Source organism: Aythya fuligula, chromosome 7 (assembly GCF_009819795.1).
Source record: "Aythya fuligula isolate bAytFul2 chromosome 7, bAytFul2.pri, whole genome shotgun sequence".
Lineage (NCBI taxonomy): Eukaryota > Metazoa > Chordata > Aves > Anseriformes > Anatidae > Aythya > Aythya fuligula.
The window spans coordinates 16,770,794-16,792,561 of NC_045565.1; the positions used below are offsets into that span (position 1 = coordinate 16,770,794).

Here is a 21,768-nt window from a genome sequence, read left to right on the forward strand (position 1 = left end):
TGTTGCTTTGGGTTTCATGTAGACATGGAGGCTCTTTCCTCATAAAAGCATACTCGTAGTCAAATGGTGACTTTTAGCTTTTTAAAAATAACAATACTAGTTGAAGTAGATAGGCTAGAAAAAATCATATAGATTTCTCACAGACCCCAGTGTCGTGGTGGTTTCTTCTATTTTAGACTAAGACACTATTTTATAGTTCATTTTTCCAATAGATGCATTAGATTATTATATTGTAAAACACTTGCTGCTTTTCTCTTTTTCCAGGAGGAGGCCAGGGCATACCTGTGGAGCTGTGGCTTCTCTTTCTGCAAGCTCTGCCAAAGGTATGTATTTTATGCATTGTTACACTCCCCAGTATTCATCTCAAACACAGTATGGAAACTTTCAGAAAAGTGACTTGCAAAGCCATTGGTAGAAGAATACTTGCTTGATTTTGAATGCAATATTTTAAACACCAGATATGTCTTCCTCAGAGAGTTGCATTGAATTAGAACTAAGCTTGAGAATTCAAGTCAATCTGTACATCATTTACCACCCTGCTTGTACTGTCTACCGTGAATGATGTTCAAGACTGGGCTTTGTGGTAATGGGAAAACGCTTGGTTTCAGAGGCTTCAGGACAAGAACCAAACTATATAGCATGTATGTATACACTGACTTCAAAATCATGGCCAGTGTGTGTTGATTAACATGATTCCCCAGGGTTATGCCCTAACTCACTCAGTTTTCACTCCTGGGCAAATACAAGACATAATGGAAGTGCTGTGTCCTTCACTTGCTGAATCTGAGAGTCTCCATAGACCTCTGTAAGGAGGTCTTGTTTTCTAATCAAGGACTGAATCAAGGTTGTACTGCTCCTCCTCAGCAGCTTGGTACCTGAAGCAGTTCTACCAGGAGAATTGCCTCAGGTGGAGAAAGTGCTTTCAGCAGATGTGTAAGATTTTGACCTAAAGATAGGATGGCAAAGTAAATAAGAACCTGATGTTCAAAGGTTCAAAGCTGTTCCTGCTGTCTAGTTTGTTTTATAACTTGGAAGAATTGAAATAGCTTTTGTGGCGATAATTGTTAGCGTATGATTACAGAGTTAAGAATAAAGAATCTTTTTTTTTTCTATAAATGTTACTATGAAAGACCAGAATATAACTTCGTATTTCCAGTTTTTCTGAACTAATGTAAATAACTCTGTAGTCTGGTTATTAGTTTCTATTTAATTCTATAGGATGTTGCAAAATTCCTGAGTAAAAATCCGTGGTTTGTAACAAACTCTAGATTTCCATGTGTCTGCTTTGTCAGCTTGGCAATGTCTGCCCATCTGCCCAGTAGCAGAGAAAGCAATGTCGGATGAGGAACAGTGGGACTGATTTATTTATTTATTTATTTATTTATTTATTTTTTTGCTTTTGAGCAGAGAGCAGGAAGTGGTGCCTTTGAACCATCACAACGCATAAGCTTTTACTGCTTCAGTTTGTGCTTCCCTCTGTACCTTCTAGCCTCGCACCACTTCCCCCACGTCATTTTTAGTTGGATACATGTAGAGAGGGTGCCTCAGTTCCTCAGTGAGCCATGGGCAGGGAATATGCTCAGTCTGCCTTTCAGCATCCCAAGAAGCATGAATGGTTTCTAGTTCTGCATTTGGAAAGCCAGATATTCCGTGACCCTGTGTGAACTCACCAATGCTTTTCTCCCTCCACAGACCCCTCTTTTCAGTGTGGAAGAAAGAACTGAGAGTGATTCAGAACTAATTTACACAAAGTTTTCCCAAGTAATTCTCAACCACCCATGGGTTTTCCTGGAGGAGCAATATACAATAGGCTTTTGTCTCCAAATGGATTTATTTATTATTTTTGAATCTAAATGCCCAGCTTGACCCCGATCTTAAAGGCTTTTTTTGTCTCTGAGGCATAGCAGTTCATCCTTGAAACCTTTTGAAGATGGGACTCTTCTGTGAATACATGAGGTATCATAAATCGTTCAGTACTAGAATTAATGCAAATTATTCTAATTATATCTGAGTCAGAGCTTGTTACATTTTAAATGAACTAGAGACAAAGTAAAGTGGTCATGAAAGAAGTTTTATAGTTTCTACAGAAATATATTTTTGTGAATTAGATATGGATTCCTTGACAAAAACAATGAGGTGGCGGAGGGGGAGGAGAGGGCAACAGGTTTGCAGTTCCTACAAGCTGTGAGCTCTAAATAAGCTGTGTAAAATTAGTTGTTAACTATTCATTTTAGCTATACGTTTGGGTACTTGAAACCATGTTCTTTAGAGGCAAAATAAAATAACTAACAGCTCTCAGTTTTATTTTCTTCACTTCAAATTACTTTGTGTTAAGCATGAAGGCATTGTACTACTTGTCCTCTTGTACCAAGAGGCTTACATTGTACTTAAAAGTGTTTTTTGATGGTCTCTGACTAGGCAGAATAAGAGAGTGGACTTTCAATGTGGTCTGTTTGAAGACCCTTCCTGTTTTAGTTTGATTGTAAGTATTTGGCCTCGTAGAACACAGCTTTCACATGTAAGCTCTGGTATTTGATGAGATGAAAAGTTAATGAAAATTATTATAGCTCCAGGGAATGCGTTTCTGATACCAGTTAGTATAGGTAGAGAACTGCAGCCAGTTTTCTTGTAAGAGCCAAATGCTTGCAAGTAAGTGAGAATCTGTAAACAGTTTAGCTTCCAGTCATATGGGAGCAGATTTTCTGAAGTTTTTCAGTTCTGATCTTTCCAAATTCTATGCTGCTAGCTCATCTTCACTTAGGAGCCATGCCTCTCTTTGCCCCTGTAATATTTCTAACTTGATAAATAGCAGACAACTTTCTTCCTAAAGAGTTGTTATTGTCACTAAAATCTAAACCCTGAAAATTGTGCTGGTCACAGGTAAATAAACTTTGACTAGTACTGAAATCTTGTCATGCACAATTGTGAAAATGGGAGAAAACGGGGTTCTTAGCTCATCCATGATGATATATCTGTGTTCCCTGCAATACTGCTTGGTCAAATCTACTTTTAAATTGCTACAGTGGTGGTTTATGAAACTGAAGAAACTATATAAAGTCCATGAGATATGCCTGTAATAGGATTTTTTCATAACAGAGTCATCTTCTGCATTTTAAACTGACTTCTCTTGGATACAGCTCCTTTTCTTTCCTACTGCCCACTGACAATTGTCAAATCTTCTAAATTCATCACTTAGTCAAATCTCTTCCAAGGATAAAATATCTTATTAGTGAAACTGTATAAAAATTCATAGGAAAAAGATCCGAACCCTAAGATGTGTTATTGGAGATAGACGGCTAGACAGGGGCCCCATTTCACTCCTCCTTTCAGAGCCCCTACAAGCATGCCACAGTAGCAATTCTTAATATATCCCTGGATTTCATGTCAACAGTGCACAAATTGCTGAGATGAAGGGATAAGACTTGTCATCACTAGCTTCACCATCAGTAGCAACCTGATACAGAAAGAACATGGGCGGAACAAACCCCAAAGATATCTATTTGTGCAGGTTGTGGAAATTTATGTTGCGGTTTGTCTCTATGAGTGCTAACCTTAGGCTAGATGACATGAAGACCTGAGATGCTTGCTGCCCTATTGCATATTCTCCGTTAGCATCACCATATTTTATTCATTGGCCCTGAGGCCAAGACATCATACATTCCCTGTTTGCTTGAGCATTCATTATTTGTGTGGTGTCAGTGATGAATCATCTGGCTCCTATTTGGTCCATGAAATAAAAGCTATGCGTCCGATCTGCTACTGGGCTTTCTCCTTCAGAATTATTTCTAACACAGGTCTTGATACACTCAAAGAAACATTATGCCAAGAGTGGAGTGGAGGATGGACAGAACCATTCTAGAGTCTTCAGCCAACATTAAAGAGGAAACAAAAATTTGAAATACTTCTTTAAAATTGTGTCATTGTGGAGGTCTGGATATAGATAACATCAAGGAGATAAATCTCAATGGCTGAAGCTGAGCCTACATCCATAGCACTGAGCTCTTGAGCTCTATGCTGATTCAAAACTGGAAAGAGGAGATGTGGCCATTTCCAGTGCTATGATGGATGTTCATGGACCATTTCAACTATTGCATCTTTTAACATTGAGACTGCAGTGTCACCAAACAGCTGCATTTATTTATTTATTTATTATTCCAGAAGCTTCTGACAGTCAGCAAGGATTGTATCCAAACAGTCTCAATGAGGAGTAGCGCACAGCTTGTTCCAGCAAATGCATTATTACCTATTAAACATTTATACAGCAGTATAAAGTTAGACGAGGATTCACAAACATAAATAAGACCTGTTCTTTGCACTGTAGAGCTCCCAGTCTAAATCATGCCCAGACGATGACATACAGCACAGCTGCTTGTAGGAGGAAGGGTGAGAACAGTTTGAAAGAAAAGTGATTTCTGAGAAGATGGTGACTGGAGAAGGGGATTTGCAAGTCTATGAAATAAAAAATGAAAAGGTGCAAAACAGAGTGAAAATAGGGTTAGGAGGTAGTAAGGAACAAAGAAGAAGTTGTTAGTTATAAGATAAATTTAACATGAAATAGATTGGAGAATTCTCTGTTTTTACCATTTTTTCAACATTCAAGCTGGATGGGACACTCTTAAACGGCTTTCTACCAACTTTCTCTGCATAATAGCAGAATGGAATAAAGTCTGTGGAAGTCTCTGTCTTGAAAAGCAATTAATATAATTTCTTTGGTCTACCCTGATCAAAACACAACAGTGTTCCTTCAATATCTATTGATCTTCTGAGCTTTGCACTTTATCCTGAACAAGAGCTCATTATGCTCCACCTGGGAAGCTTCTTTGTTTGCCTGGGAACTTCCAGTACTGGATTTATTCTCTCTAGGTTCATTCAATCTATGTTCCCTCTCAGCTTTTATTATTATTATTTTTCTTACAGCAGTATCAAGGAATTGAAAAATGAAGGGTTGTACAGATGTTTGTATTTGTTGTCTGGAGCCTGTCCTGTAAGGGAGCTACAGAAAACACTGCATGATTAGTCTAGTGAACTGTATGGGAAGAGAGAAATAATGGTAGTATTATCTGGGGCTGGCTCTAAGCAAACCTGTCTAGGGCACAGGTACTCTCTGGTCTCAAAAAACAGGCTGACTCCACTGTGGCACTGCTGACAGAAAGAGTATATAAAACAGAGGGCTAGTTGGTGTTGAGAAAGGAGTGGCACCTTCCATAAGCATCAGTTTCTATTTTTCCTCTTTGCTCTGTTGACAGCATCAGGAACAGCGGGGCTCCTCAGCAGCTTTGACACAGCCAGATCCATCATTCAGATGCATTCAATTTTGTCCATACTGCTGGGAAGCTTTTAGCCTGTTAAAACCAGCTAGTGCTAGTTCTTAGTAGTCCATACAAGTAATTTCATGGTAGTACTGTGAAATGATACAGGTTTCTGCAAATTTTATGTTACCTTGAGGTTTCATCTAAGATCTAGGCATGGTGCAAGTACAGTGAAAGACAATTGCCACTATGAGGAGGATGCACTGTGAATACACAGACTTGCTATATGTAGCATTAATGTAGACTTTTGCCTGTTTTTGAAAAAGCAGAATATGAAGTGACTTAGCTGAAGTCATCGAGAGTCATCGACTCTGGGCAAGGCTGAAAATGAAACTAAAGTTTTTGCCTGGGGCTTCTCAGTGCCTACACACCCACCCATTATGTCCCCACAGTAAATCTGCGTGTGGCATTTGGAGAGGAAAATTTTTCTTTGCCCCAGGACTGCACTTAATGATCTCAGACCATTACTCTTTTTTCTCACTCCCACGGTCATTTTTAATACATAGCTATCAGAGGAGTTACTAAACATTTGGCTGAATGCAGCAATTTTTATCAGAGCGCTCATGGAATGTGAGAAATCACACACTGGAGAGCTACTTGCACAGAGGCAGCGAATTTGGGAGCAAGCTGTCAGGAAAGGGACGTCCTGTCACCAGCTCTTGTACTTCGACACAGTTACCAGCAAAGTGAGCGGTCGGTCACACCATCCGTCCTGCCTGGCCGGCTCTGCCAGCTCAAGTCCATTTGTGAGCAGTGTAACAAAGGCCACAATGGGGAGGACAGGAGCATAGACAGCATAGCTACTGGGTAGGTCCTGCCTGGGGCTGGGACCAGAGTGAGGGCTTTAAAGAACCAAGTCCGTGTCAACAAGGACTTCATAGACTGTCTCCATGTAAGTCTCCATCTAGAGCTCTCTGCCCCTGGTTTGGGCAAAACCTGGGTGACTTAGTTTCATGTTTCTGAGAGCTTCATCTGATCCTTTGGAAGCTGCTAGAAATTAATAGTCTTATCTGCTGTTTGTGGCGGGGCTGACCGACCAGCCGATGTGGCACAGTTATGTGCTCCTTTGTAGGCTGACGGCACTTTCAGGATTTGGCCTAGGTGAGTAGTCCTGCTTAGAGAAACATCATACTGCATGGGGAGCCATCTTTCTCCCAGCAAAACCTATCTCTACATCAGAGTAGCTGAATTTGTAATATCCTAAAGCTGGGATTACAGCATCCGTCTGCTAAAGCGTGTTCCTTTTAGATTTAATTTAGGTAGCATAAGACTGTGAAACTGTCTTGAATTGGCTTGATATTGAAAGCAGTTTTGGAAACATGAAGCAGAGCAAAGGTAATTTGTGTAAAAGTATAGGGCCACTGCAGGCCCTGGTGCCAAGGACAGACAGCTGGAGAGGGAAATGTCACAGAGAAGGGGGATGGGGCACATGAGATATCCGTAAACTGAAGATTTCTATTTCCAAATCCCAGTTTAGTGGCAGCTAGAAAACAAGGGAAAGAGGTAGAAAAGAAAGTGAAAAATAATTGAGATTATAAGTAATTCTGCTTAGCAAAATATTGCTAAGAAATTAAATTTCATTCCTGAAAAGAAAACAAAAAGTGCCAGACTAAAGCTGGTGATGCGGAGGGGAAATGGGAACCAAAGGCTGTGCCAACGTTAAACCTTTTTTTTTCCTTCCCACATATTATCACAGGGAAAAGTCAAAAAAAAAAAAAAAAAAAAAAAGTTTTTCTCCTGTTCTGGAGCCAAGCTGGGTAGATTGATAAAGCTTGCGCTATTTCAGGTTTGGATCTGAAAGATCAAGGAGATAAATTGTTACTTTCATGGGAACAAATAGGAGGGTGGCAAGAAAATAAAGGGTGAAGCACATGGGAAACATCTGCTCCGAGGAGGCTCTTTAGAAATAAGCTTCAGCAAGAGGGCAGGAGAAGCAGCTGTACTGCTTGCAGACCAACAGAGCTGCAATGACAAAGAGGAGAGGAGAGGAGTGCTAGTGGTAAGGTTTCAGCCAGACCTGAGAAACAGGCAGAGTAAGGACCTAGACCACAGCTTTGTGGCTGAGGTGCCTCTCTAGTCTAGACTGAAGGTGAAAATCTGGAGGGTGTGTGGGTAGTGCACTACCTCTAACCCAGACCTAGCTCGGGGAAAGGTACAGGGCACTGGATTTGTGCTGAAAGCAGGATAGGTGGTTAGTTTACAGAATGATTTACCAGAAATGGTGCCTCCTTCACAAAGAGGATCTTAGCACTCTGTAATCACGAGGGAACTGAGCTCTCTGGAGAACATCCAACCATCCAAAGAGGGATGGTGCTAGGCTAGGGCTTCCAGACTCTGCTTTTTGCTGTGTGAGAGGTTCTTTAGGTGACCTTGACCAGAGCATTTATGAGTAGATTCAGGTGTTTGGTTCCAACTCTTTAGAAGTGCCAGGTGCATTTCTCCAGACATACAGACAATCCTACTTGTTCCCAAATGTTTGTCTTAACCAAACCTGACTTATTTTCTTGGTTTCTACTTGGTAAAAGATTTCCAACTCTAAGAAATTTCACTTTAAGTTCTTCTGTGGAGCTATCTTTTCGTGACTAGTGTAAACTGATCCAACTCCTGGCTAGCACTGGTGAGGTAAATTGGGAACTGATCCAGCTAAAAACGTATCCATCAAATACAAAATGGTGCCTCACTGATGCAGGGAAGCTGCTTTGTGTCATCTTAAGCAGGAGAGGTGCCCAGCTGCCACTTTCCCAGAAGTGCTGATCAATTTCTTGTATGTGACTTTGAGGCTTCTGGTACTGAAGGCTTTTAGATTAAATAAATCAATGATCTGACCAATGGTGGCAACTCCTCCTTCCTTCAGAAAAAAACAGCTCCTGTTTTTTTTCTGAAAAGTATAATTTTTCCCTCCATTGCTAAAATTAAACTGTCTTTTTTCCCATTGTCTGTTTTGTTTTTTTTTGCCTTTTTTTTTTTTTTTGCTTTTTTTTTTTTTTTTACCACATTGCTTTTGGGAGACAGATCCAAATCCCACTGAAAGCAATAATAGGATTCATGTTACTGATAGCAGATTTTGGATCAGTAATAAACTCGGTTATTGTGCCTGGGGATTGTACTGTTTATACTCCCTAGCTCAGTCTCTATATCTCATAATGTATAATAAAAGATAAGTTGGAATAAAATTCATCCTATGTACCCAATTGTCTCTTATTACCATTTGAATTTATGGGAAGTCTTCCTACACTTAAAGACCACAATTGCCCTAGAATTGATCTAATCCCTATTTTCATAAATCTTTTTTTGGATGAAAGCACCTCAAAGTGCTCTACAATGACTGTTCAAACCATTCCAATACAAGTCTTCCTGTGGTTGTGCTACAGCACCATTCCCATAATGAACCACAAGAAATGCAGTTGTGGGATTGCTTCCTTACTAGTTGAAAAGAACTATCCACAGATGGGAAGAGTTGCTAATACTGCGTTTTGGTTGGGACTAATATTTTTTTCCAGGCTAGGTGGGCTGCAGAAGGAAAGAAAGACAAAACTTTCCATGAACCACAATAAAAATAAGTTTTGCCTCCCTGGTGAGAAGAGCCACTCCCAAAGCAGAATGCTTTTAGGGTGGGTGGGGAAGTTAGCTGGAAGGGAGAGGCTTTGTGCTCCAAAGAACAGATTCAGACCATCGAGGGTCTGTTCAGCATCTCTGATGCTTGGCTGCATTTCCTCAGCTTGCCAGATTTCTGAGTTAGGTCAGTCTCTGGTTTTATACAGCATGTGCATTTTTTGGAAGAATCCTGAGACACTTGAGCCCTCTGTGCTCAGAATGGATATTAAATTATCCCATTGGACTTCCATATAAATTACTTTCCTTGGTCAAGAAAGATGCTGGGCATGGGCACCCTGCTAGTCTCTGTTGAGGAAATGTTTATGTTTTTGAAAAGATTGCACTGCTGAGAAAAAGAATTAGGATGTGTTAGGTTGAAAGTGGTGATTGAGAGTTTATCCAAAATTACTGCACTTAAAGTCCAGGATCATGTTTGATTTTTAAGGAGACCAGATTTGCTTGCAGATGCTAGTTAAGGAACAGTGGCCTTTCATTATCTGTTAGTTTCTGTGATGAGAGACCGGTTGGGATATAACTTGTTGACCAACAGCCCTTCAGTGGTCTTTGTCTCTGTGAAAGCACAAAGCTGTTTTTCAAGGTAGACTATAGAGATGGCTTGAAAAATTCAAATATGGCAAAATATGGGAAAGATCCTACGAGCCCCCTCATTATGTCATAGAAACGGTGGTCTAAAGCCAAAGTTCATAATCTGGGTATTGATAAGGTCACCAGGAATTTTCCAAAGATAATAGCATCACTAGTAAATCAGTGCGTGCCATTTCAGAACCAAAAACTGGAAAGTCATTGTTTTGATACATTTAGCCATCCGGTCTGTTTATATTGCAGCTCCTTTCTCCCTCTCAATATTTAATTTGAAGTAGTTACGAGTGTTTCCGGAAAGCAACGATTGCTAATGAAAACTGTAAAACAATGTGGCAAAAGAAGATCTTACATTTTAATGGCAGGATTAGCTGTGCTATGCTTTCAAAACCGGGAAAAAATATTTTTCACTTTTCAACTTTTAGATCAATTTTTTCCTTGAAAATCAATCTATAATTTTCCCTTCCTTCACCTGAATACCTTTGCTTTCCTTTCCTTTTCATTTCTTTGTTCCATCCAATGAAAGAGGGGTAAGGAGAACTTGGTAGAAACTTACGGATACACCTAAGCTATTGTATTACTTAAAAAAAAAAAAAAAAGAAAAAAAGAAAAGAGACAATACAAAAACTCTGAGGAACTGTACAGAAAATCTTACTGGGTTACAGTTGCTGCAATAAATTATATTAAGCTGCTTTAGACCATAATGCATGTATAATTCTTGTCAGCTGGGCATACAGAAGTCTATATGGGTGGACCCTCAGACCCTCTAGTGACTCTCCTATCTGTACAAGTCCATGTGTTTGAAGGCTTTGTGCTAAGGCACTTGTTCAGAGGAGAACATAACTCACTGAACCACTATCTCCCTCTGTAGCACCTAAGAGACTTCCTATTCAGCTCTTGAATTGTCACAAGTCTGCTTATTTTAGTAGATTTTGGTGCAGTTACTGTGTAAGGAGGAAAGTCCATGGATGTGAGCATCCAAGAACGTGTCCCATCAGTGTCCTGAGCTCTCATTCACCTACTGACCAAGTATCTGATGGCACCTTGGCTGTTGGGATAAACTAGATTCCCCTGCCCTGTAGTTACATGGGTTACTCCATCACTACTTCCCTGAATGTCTTCTGCCAGGAGGTGTAGTTGCAACTACATGAAGGTAATGACATTTCATCTGATCTTCTCTTGATTTACCGTGTGACTCTTATTTAAAAGAGGGAAAGAAAGGGGGAATGGATGGAAATAGCATTTTTAGTCAAGCCTTGAAGAAGGGAAGGTAGGACCATATCTAGGAAAGGCAAATTTTCTCAAAGTGACTTTTAATTCTGTTGGTTCTCTAGCAGTAAGTGCATGGTAAAGTGAAAGAGAAAGGATGGACTTGTCAGGACACAGTGGTAAAGACAACTTAGGACCACAGTTTTCTTCCATGAATGGGTCAAAGACCAGGACCTGAAGATTGTTCAGGTGTTCCTCCTGTGCAGGAGGAAGGAGAACATCAGTTCTTGCTTTAGCTTCCCCTGCGCTTGCTATGGAGGGGATGTTACTTGCTCTTCAGGATGGGTTAAGTGAGAGAGTATAGAGGGTATGGAACTAGGAAACAGAGTCTCGATGACATGGCGGTCTTCACTGTTTCTCAAGCTTAGCACTGAAACACTTTCCACAAGGCTCTTTCAATATCAGTGTGAAGCCTTGCACAGGAAGCACTCACTTTCTGAGGTAGGCCAAAAGGTCTGTGATTTGATAATTTGCAACTTTCTGAGGTCTGTGATTTGATTCTGGTGATCTGATTTGTTTGTGGTGATCATGCTTCTTGCATGAGGAGGAAGGCTTGACCAGCCCAGGATTTAGAAACCACCTTTCGTTTCTAGAAGTGTTTTGCAGCTTAGAGGAACTGTCTGGCAAAGGTGGTAGCGGAGCTTTCTTTTGATACGAAAAAAAAATCTGACAAAATCTGACAGTACCAGACCTTAGACTGGAGATTGCTTACACAAGAAGTAACCAAAAATAGGCAGCATTTGAACTCTACGGTGTGTACGGAAGGCAGTAAATATTTATCCGTCCTTTCCTTCCCTTTGAAATAAACACTGAAGACTTCACTGTCATTCAGACAATCTCTGTTTCTATACTAACCCAGCTCTTTAAGGGAGACGTCTATTTCCTATTACAACCATAACTAAACTTGAACTTGAACTAAAATATTTTGAAACTTGAACTAAAATATTTTGCGTGCTTTTGCAGGCCTACAGGAAACATTAAACACACAAAGACAGACAAACAGCTCTTAAGTCCCAGTTTCAAATTAAGTGGAGAAGGGAAGCAGAGTTTGTGGCTGCTTTTCTCAGACCAAGTCTGAAAAGGATCTCGAGTCAATTGGATTATTTTGCATAGAAGTATCTTGTTTCTGAATATTAATTAACACCAGCTGTCGAACCAACAAGAGCTAGTGGGCATTTTCGCCTTTTGCCACACAGTGAATGCTTGGCTACTACAAGTCTATTTTTAAAGTATGTCTCTCATTTAAAAAAAAAAAAAAAAAGAAAAAAAAGAAAAAGAAAAAAAGGAACCTTCATTGTCCAGCTCTTTGCTGCTATAAGAACAGTCATTACCCAGTGATTGTCTGCTTGCCTTACATTGAAAACTGCCAACTGACAGTATATAAAAGTCACATATGTATTTAAATTAGCTTAGATGTTAAATATCAGATTTCACTACCAGAACGCGTTAGCTAGTGTAACTGTAGGCAAAGGGACAGAGAATAGAAAATAGGAAAAACGACTTCTGAAATCTGTTAGGGAAAAACTGTTGGTGAGAAATTTTGCACATGAAGTGGTTATACTGGAGTGAATGATATAGCAGGGAAGAGACATAGGCAGCAACGTGAAAATCAGGACACTTCGGGTGCTGCCTTTGAGGAAGCACAAAGTCACCTCAGGCCAACTTTTAAGGGCAGTATCCAACTTTCTCATTTTGGCTAGTGGTCAGAATTTCTAAATAGTTTGATACTTGGAATCTTAATGTACATAGTTAATGCCCTGTTTGTGAAATAGACCTAATACTACTGACAATTTCCCATTAAGGGAAATTCTCTGTAGTGAAAATTAGGTAAATGGGAATATACAACCACAGGTGTGGCTTAAAGATCCTCCTAATTCAGTCCGCTGTCTTGGCACTGACCAGTGTCACAGGTTTTGGGAAAGAGTTAATGTAGAAGGCAAATGCAGACTGCTACTTCACCTGAGGTATCTGCACCTTCTAGTAACTTGTGGCCAAAAACTTTCCAAGCTAAGTGTTTTAGCTTGGGATCATACCTTTTTTTCTTTCTTTTTTTTTTTTTTTTTAATATATGTATATATATTTCATTTTTGAGCTTGCTTACAGAGCAGAGAGCTCCACAAGCTCCTGTGGCAATGAGGTTTGCAGTCCAGTTATGTACTCCATGAAAAGGTATGGTCCTTTGTTCTAAAACTTCTGCCTGTGGTTTCTTTCAGTGCCCCTTAGTTCTTGTGTTACCAGAAGGAATGAGCCACCATTCACAAAGTAGCGGATTCGATGCATTTCAAGATTTCATAGAGCTCTCTCATTTCCCCTCTGTCAACACTTTCTCAGACTGAAGAATCCTCACTTATTCAGCATTTCCTTGTCAAGAGACAGTTCTGGGTCTTTGATTGTTGTTACCCCCTTCTTCTCTTCCTTATCTAGTTTTAACTTTGAGGTGCTAATCTGTAAGTGGCACGATATCAATTCTAGATGTTGCAATTCGTGAATTAATACTTGCTGTTTGCTTGGGACTTCTTGGTGGGCAGTCAGTCTAGATGAATGGAGTATTACATTACAGGCAGATTTAAGATTCTGAAAGTGCACACATACTCACACTAGTTCTTGCAGGGAGGAGAAGGAGGGTCTTTTAAGGATCTATTTCCCCTAATACAGTGTAATGATTTTGAAAATGGAGAGATAACTATCCAGTATGTTATATTAATTTCTGAGCTGAGTTAAAGACAGATTTCCTTTCCTTTCCCATTGCAGACTAAGAAGAAAAAATGTTTTTCTTATAAAGATTCCAGAACTAAACTATTTTACACCCAGGAAACTTAATCAAAAACTGCCTGGACATCCTTTTCCTTTCTATGGCAGCTGTTTCCACTCTGTATTTTAATGAGTGGGCTGAACTTAAACCTTTGGGGAAGGGCTTTCCTCTCCTTTCGCCCCCCCTCCTGGCATCGGTACGTAAAAGGCTGCACTACAGTATCGTGCTCTGTGCTTCTGGTGAATGAGTAAATGCCTGTGGCTGGACAGCCCAAAGGAAGGGCTACATCATGTTCTCAGCTGGTTAAGCTCCTTAATGCAAGCTTTTTAAAAATTTCCTGGATGTTCGTTTGACGTGATTTTGGCTGCAAGAAGTAAGTATTTAAAACCTCAGAAGATTTAAGACCTTTCCAATCTCTTCTAATTTTTCCACTATAAATAACTTGTGGTGTATCTGTTGTCTTTGGAAGGAGATTCTGTTGGAGTTGTTTTATGTTACATTTCCTGTTAACTGTTTGAATCTCTTCTGAGCGATTTAGAAATTCTTGCCTAATGTTGTATGCTGAGATTCACGGAGGGAAGTAGCTCAAATGGTGTTGTATGTGATGTGCAGTGGAAAGTATCAATTCCTTTTGACTGTATAACTAAGTGGGACTTACTTATATCTACAGATGTTGTGTCCGAAATAGTTTTTTGAGTCTCCTTTTTCTTGCTTTTTCTCTGCCAGCTGAATGACTTTAAAAAACAGAATGTAAAAAGCCTGGCTGTGTAGTTTTGTTCAATGTCTAATCAGTCACTCTCGTTTGTGCTGAGAACATCTGCTTTGCAAGTTTCTGTCCGCTTCCACAGCAACACAATAATTTCTCTGTTTTCCGTATGCTTTCTCATACTGAGCAGAACTGAGAAAATGGTGAAAGCAGCAGTACTTCTGTGTTTCTTTCTCTCTTTTTTTTTTTCTTCTGGTTTTCCTTCAGCACTAGATTACATTCACTAAACTCAGCAAATAGCAGAATTCCCTCTGGAGTACTGGGAAGCAGCCCAAGCTCGCTACAGTTGCGTTTCGCAGGACTATTCTTGTAGCAGGGTTTGCTTTTTTCTCTCTCTCTTTTATGGTGTGCTGAAATTCTTTCTGTTGTAGCTGCGTTCCTGATTGATTCCATTCTCTGATGGGCGTCTTTTGCCTGTGAAATTTCCCCAAACGAACATCCTGAAACAAAAGTAAGACGGATGCCATGTGTATAACTGCAAGTTCAAGTTGAGAAATTCTTAACTGAAACTGGGAATAAAATGAGTTCAACTTTAAGTCTTCTTAAGAGGTGCTAATTTGGGGCTGAAATTGCCTTAATTTATCATAAAATTGAGGCTGACAGGAAGCCTTAGAAACTAAGTTTCTAAGAGCAGATGCAGGTCGTTATGGGACTAGAATAAAACTGGAGAAAAAGACCAAAGATCCAGCCCAAATGTCAGTCACTATTCCTGCCTTATAGTCCAAGTGTCCACATACTCACACCGACTGGGACTTTTAAAATGAATTCTCCCATATTTATATCAGTGTAACCAGAAGAATCAAATCTTAGGTCTCATATAAATTGTTTTAACTGTGATAGGAATTACTGAGTCAAATCATTTGGTGTGCTGCAGCTGGAACCATTTAGACTAGCCTCCGTCTAGAACCAAACCCAAATGTTTGCTTTTAGGTAGATTGGGGTGATAACTGAAGATTGTAACCCTGTCTCTTTCTCCTGATTGTTGCTGATTTTAATGCTTCCATGAGGTGTATTTCATGCTTGCCAGCACCTTCCAAAGCACCCTGAGCACCTTCCTAGTCCCCCCATCCGTGACTGGAGACAGCTGTTAGTGGTCTGAGCTCAGGAGGCTGAACAGAACTGAATGCTGTGCCTCACGTCCCTGTTAAGTTTTCCCAGATGATTTCATTGAGATTTAAATACCAAGTTTGCTATTTTAGAGCATTCTGAGGCAAACAGTCCAGCAGAGGCAAACGCTTAGAGCCAGAACCCAGAGCCTGGTTGCTAATAGCTGGTAAACCACCTTGTATAGAGCTTTCAGCCTGTCCTACAGGAGGATTCCCCTCATAAGGCTCCTCTGAGGTGGCTGAATGGTCTCCCATTATAGAAAATCCTCTCTGTTATAACCTGCATGATAGCTTACTGTCCTGTACAGCTATCAGTTCCCGCCCAATGAGAGAGAAAATAACTGGGCATAGCAGCCTGGGAAGTCTAGCCTCCCTATGGCAGGTGAAAATTAGTTTTGGCAGTGAACTGGGGCTCACTAGGAGGAATAAGCTGAATACCTAGCTCTGCTGCACACAGTGTGATCTCTAGCATGTTATTTGATCCATCTGCATCAAGTTTCCCCACCTTTGAAAGTAATAATGCTTTATTTGTCTGTGTTGTTTGTATCGGCTCTGAACTAGCCTGATAAGGACTGCAATCCTAAATGTACCCAGCACTTCAGGGATGGGCTGTGACTGAGCTGTTAGATACTGCTCTAATAAAAACATTGAAATATGAAAACAGATTCTTTGAGGTAGCTGCATCATCTGCATGTATCCATATAGAAAGCATTTGCTGAACTAAATATCTGCTGCAAGCTTTTTTGGGAAAGAATTGAATCTGTCACACAGCGTATCTATTTTACTTCGATTTATTTCAATTAATCAGTAAAAGTGAGGTCTTGGTTTCTTATTTTCGATTTCAAGTTCTGATAATATCTGAATGGAGGCAAGCACAGATGTGTGTTGAATGTGCCCTATGAGGCAGGCTGCAGTGATGTTTAGCACATGAATATGTTTTAATGTACCATTCTAAATTATTTTTAGATTCCATTGAAATCTGCTGGCTCTCTCTGTATGTGGTAAAGATACCCCAGGGCCAAAACTGCATAACTTAGGGGTGTCCTGTTGTACAAGAAACCCCATATAAAAAAAATCCTCCATTTCTGAATTCCAAAAACTGTGTTATGAGCTTCCAAAACTCTTAAGACCTACTTAATTTTCACAGAGAATAAACCATGAGAAACAGAGAAAAGCGTATTTCTTTTTGTTTACCTCTCATCATCTTGCCATGTTCGTGAGAAGCTTTTGGCACTCAAATCTGTGCTAACCTGTTTTGCAGCTCCCTCTCAGATGCTTCTTCAGAGTTTTTATTCTCACCGTGTCCTGATAATTTCTTTGTGACTTAATTGCTTTCAACTCTGTTGATTGCAGTGATGAGGAAAAAAGAATAAATTGAGCAAATACTGGGTAAACAGAACAAATTTGAGCCCCCCTTACCAAGAAAGGAGGAGTAGGTAATATATAAAAAAAACTTGTAGAGAACGTGTTTAAATATGATTTTCTGCATGGTGTGTGGCTCCTTAAAGATATATACTCTTAAAGATTATATACTTTATGAAGAATAGAGTATTATCTGTAACGATGTACTTAATTGTGGATAGTATATGTAGAAGGATTGTTATCCATGATGTACTGAAAATGTATGGGTGGATTTTGCCTTCAGTGTACTTGGTATTCTCACTCTTCTGAACTTATGTTGTGAATTCTGTGATTCTGTGATTCTGTGAATTGGGGAGCAGTTGGAGTGGGAGAGAAGGTGGGGTTCTCAAGTGAAGTAATCATTAATGATGCCAATGGAAATCAAATGGCACTAGGAATCACTTTGGACCAGTTTTTCTCTGTGTTATTCATCCCAAATGCTTTTTGTAATTGGGTAAACACAGCCCTTCTGGTGGGGATCTGTGTGGCTGCAAGTGCTGGCATGGATCAGATGCCATAATGAGGACCAGAGGTTGGGTTTACAGCAGTAAAACTGAACTCCAGAGTAAATGTGTTTGGGATTTATGCTGGGTAGAGATGGGTAAGTGAAGTTTCTGCTGTTGAGAAATGCTGCTATGATTGAATAAATATTAGCCAGAGTATTTTAGGAGCATATAGCAAGTAAAGGTCAAAATCCTGTTGTTTTGGGGTGGGGAGGCTGAATAAGTGCATACTTTGTACATGGTATTGATTATCTCCTTTTCAAGCACTTAAAAATTGGTGGCTTTAGTCCTGGTTTTTAATTGAGAAAATGAGGTGCTGTGCAGAGGTAGCAGAAGGCAGGGAATAAAGCTCAGATTTCCTGAATCCCAGTTCATCAACAAACTCTTTGAGAATCCGAGTCCTGCCAAATTATCTTGAGGGAGGAAGCATGATGCTGAATTGTGATTACTTAGCAGCACTCTGGGTGCATCCTAAAAGGTTTGAAAGTTGACTGTTAACAGTCTGTTTTTCATACAGGTGAATCTTGCTGGTGTGTGGCTACACATCTTCTAAAAGCATGGGGGTGGAGGGGGGGGGAGAGAAGAAAAAACATAAGCATTGATTTTATTTGCATATTACAGTAATACCAGGAGCAGGATATTGTCCCTGTTAAATCCCACATGCTCATGGGTAATGTCATTTGGTTGTCTGAGCTTCCACATGACATCTCCTGGATCTTTCCTCAGCACATTGAGTTGTGATTTTTTTTTTTTGTTGGCATTTTCTTCCCCTCTGATATGTTTGTTTTTTATAGGGAAGCTGAAGACTGCTGTAATGCTCTCTCCATTAAGACAAGTACTGTGAAAAGAATTTGTAACTTTAAATTGTTAGAGCTTTTCATATGATCAGCCACTCCTAAAAATGGCAAAACATCACTGTTTCATGCACGCTGAGGGGTTGTAAATAAGAAACTATCCAAAAATACTGTAGCTCTTGGCAGGCACTATAACATTTGGCAGGAAGTTTGTCTGCAGATAACACACAAGACTACTACTTTAAACGTTGGTTTCTTTTTTTCTTTGGTAAGATCAAAAGGTTTCCCACAGTTTTTGGCATAATTTGTATTTGAACTGTTTGGGGCACATTGTGTGTAATTAAGTTTAGGGACTTGTCCAAAACCTCAGATTGTCAGCTCCTACACATAAATGGTAACTCATCTATCACATCTTCAGTAGCAAGGGGGAGCAGGCTGTCTCAGAGCCATTTAAAATGCTTTGCTTTCATATTTGCCAAGTTCTTTTATTCTCTGTAGGTTTTAATGACTCAGACTCTGAAGTCTCTTCCATACATGGTTAAAGTATAACTGCTGCTTGGAGGTGGAGGGGGAGGATGGAGGGAACAACTTACTAAACTGATAGCTTTAAACAAACTTGAGTGGTTTTCTCAAAACAGCATTTTGATCCCCTCAAAGTCAGATGTGTACGTTCACACAGGGGGCATCTCCATCTTAGCTTCCAGCATAACGAATGGAAGTAGGTCCATGTACAGTGAATGCCATGTGTTTGCATACAAGAGTAGCCAGCTTTAATTCTCTATCCAGGCCTATCTGAGCAAGGAGCCTCTTCTGAGGTGGTATTTCTGCCTTCAGCCTTTCTGCCTTCATCCATCTCTTACTCACACCCTAAAGAAATAACTTCACTGCCATCTTCTAACAATGCACGCCTTAGTGCAGACAGCACTTGGGAGCAGGTCAGCAATGGATGGTTGGCAGAGCTGTCAGGTCACATGTCTTGCATCTGATTCTATTTTAAAAAAATCCTCCAACATAATTTAAAATGTTGCGTGACTTACTGAGCCCTCTGCAAAGCAAGAAGTGTATTCAGGTGGGCTGGTTTGCAATATTGCTCGCTTGTGTCAGACGGAGTTGTCATTATTCTTCTCTGTTGCAAGCCTGTTGTGTCATATTGGTCAAACTATCAAGCTGTTCTGGGTAGGAATTTCAGAAGTATATAGCACAGTAAAATCTGTTCCTGTTCAAGCTGATGGAGGCCCAATTCTTATTTCCACTAAGGTTTCATTATGCTGCTTGGCAAGGTCAGGATCCTTAAAACTAGGCTTTTTGCTCTGCCAGAGGGGTATAAAGGGACCTCATGCAAATGCAAATCTGGCCCTGGCAAATTTTCCATTGACTTCAGTGGAAGGAAAATTAAACAAACGCAACGGCTTTCTTAAAATTTTGTTTTATTCTTCTTCATTTCCTGACTGTTAAAATAGGCCTAATAACACATACTTATCTCATACAATTGCAGTAAAGCTAAATTAATGTTTGCACAGCCAGCTGAAGTTGTCTGGTGCTATGTGAGTGTCAACTAGCAACACCGGCTTGAACTAATTTGTCTGCTAATCAGTGAAGTGTACGTGGTATTTTTTTTGTCTCCTTTAGAAACATTCCCAAATTCAAGTCATTTAGTTTTATGAAGAAAAACAAAGTATTGATTATGAATTGGAGACCCCAAGGTGTGGTATGGACTTGCGATGTGGATGGTTTTTGTGCTGTGCTAACTGTGCTGCAGGTCACAAGACTGTTATTGGAAGCCAATTTCTTTCTGTCGTAACGCTACAACAATCCATCATTTGCGCATGGCATTTTGTAACAGATCCTTGCTAAAGTTCACAAAGATACGAGGATCACTGTCTTCTAAATGCCACGGGTATTTTGCAGATAGATAATAAAGCATTTTGTTACTGAAATGAACTGCCTTTTCTTCTGCCGTTGACATTCTGAAGCTCAAATTAATACCACGCCCTGTAGCTCAGGATAACATCGCTCAATTTGTATTAAAGTGCTAACAGTAAATAAAAAATGTATTTTAGGGTGTTCTTGTTACATGATCTTGTTGCATGAGCAGTTGTTAGGTAATTTAAGAAACCACTATATTAAGTGTTGATTTAATATGAACACAGATTGCCATACTAAACAGATGCTTGCAAACCCTGTGATTGCAAGAAAAATCCTTGGTTACATGAGTAATTGCTTTGCTGTTGGTGAAATCACTCATGAAAAGGCTGTTTGCATATGATGGTGCAAAATCACATCCTAAATACAGAATGCACCATGGCTATTTTGTGGAAATGGGGGACTAGTTGAGCTGTGGGGCTTCTGCCTTCCCTTCAAATAAGTGAGTATGGTGCAAAATTGATTGTGATCTAAAATCTTACTTCAGGAAACCTCATTTCACTTCTGTTCCTTAGTGCTGTCTCTGGATTTACATGATCAATAATGTACATAAATCTTTCATGGGCTTAATCTGTATTTCCTTTTTCATGGTGGCATACTTAATCCCTTTCGACGTTGAAATAAACAGGATCTGCCAGAACAGATTATTAAATACAGCTAACAATATTGACTATTTTTGGAATGCAAATTGGTTCACCCATAGAAAAATTAACTGTGGTTTGTGCATATGGGTGTCGTAAAGCAGGCTGGAAATGGGTAAACCAGTGCTCTTCCAATAACTGTGCAGGTAGCTGAGAGGGCTCCTTACCATCTCAGATGCGCAGTGCATGTAAAGCATCTTGTTTCTAAATGCGTTATATTTTATCAGCTACAATATTTTATAACTGATACAGTTGTCCAGATCTCCCAGTATGCCGAATGGGCCTTATCCAGAAACCCCCCAGTGATGAACATAGAGTAAGGCTGCAACCAGGGTGCGCATTTCATCTGAAGAATCTAAACCCAAATCCTGCCTTAAGGAAAGGGCCCTGACCTCATCTGTATCAGAGCAGGGAGGGGTGCTGGGACTTTTGAGTCTCATTTGAGCACTCAAATGTACAACCTGTGTGGGATCTTTGGGAAGGTGAAAGTGTTATGAAATTGCTGTTTTAATGCTCAGGACTTCCATCAAGGAACTGTAGGCATCTGGTTAGTGATCTTTAATGTCACAGGATCCCAAATACTCTATCATAGGCTGGTCTATATTTTAAGTACCACCCCACTTACAGTCTGGAATTGACACCTTCAGCTGTGGTATTTGTACTGTGTGTGGTTGTGTCCAAACCAAATTGCTGTCAAAACTCAAACCACAAGTTTAAAACCCACAGCTTGAGGTCTATTACAAGCTGACATGACCTGACTATGTATTTACTGTTCTTGTAGGAAAAGGCAACAGCTGTTTGTCTGTTCAATATTTCCTTTTTCTTTTTGTAAAGGGCTAAGTATCTACATGTAGCAGGGAAAGAGGGGAGCCCTGCAAAGAGGAGCTGCTGCTGGGGTGCCATAACCTAGGTCTAGCTAGTTGCCATCATCTCAGCTGTTCCACCTGGGCCTGTGACAGGGGGTTTATTGCTGTGCTTGCTAAGGTGAGGTAAATCTCTTAAACTGGGTTTCCTGGCTCTCTCTGTAGTTAGCAGAGAAAGAACAGCAGTGCTGTGGGGTGCTTCGTTCCAGCTTGTATGCCTGCCTTAGGACAGGTGACTTCTCTGCAA

General features: G+C 40.1%; 1 protein-coding gene across 38 annotated transcripts in view; it reads left to right on the plus strand.

Moving 5' to 3' along the window:
• The window catches only part of SORBS1 (sorbin and SH3 domain containing 1), a 163,804-nt gene that overhangs the window by 40,202 nt on the left and 101,834 nt on the right, over window positions 1-21,768 (plus strand). For 14 of the 38 annotated variants that reach the window (XM_032190812.1, XM_032190818.1, XM_032190821.1 and 11 more), the window contains exon 1: window positions 13,735-13,897. The gene's annotated coding sequence lies outside the window, so the exon portion shown is untranslated. Of the gene's footprint in view, window positions 1-264; window positions 324-13,733; window positions 13,898-21,768 lie in introns of those variants that run through there. The other 24 variants (XM_032190803.1, XM_032190808.1, XM_032190816.1 and 21 more) reach the window with 5 other exon arrangements.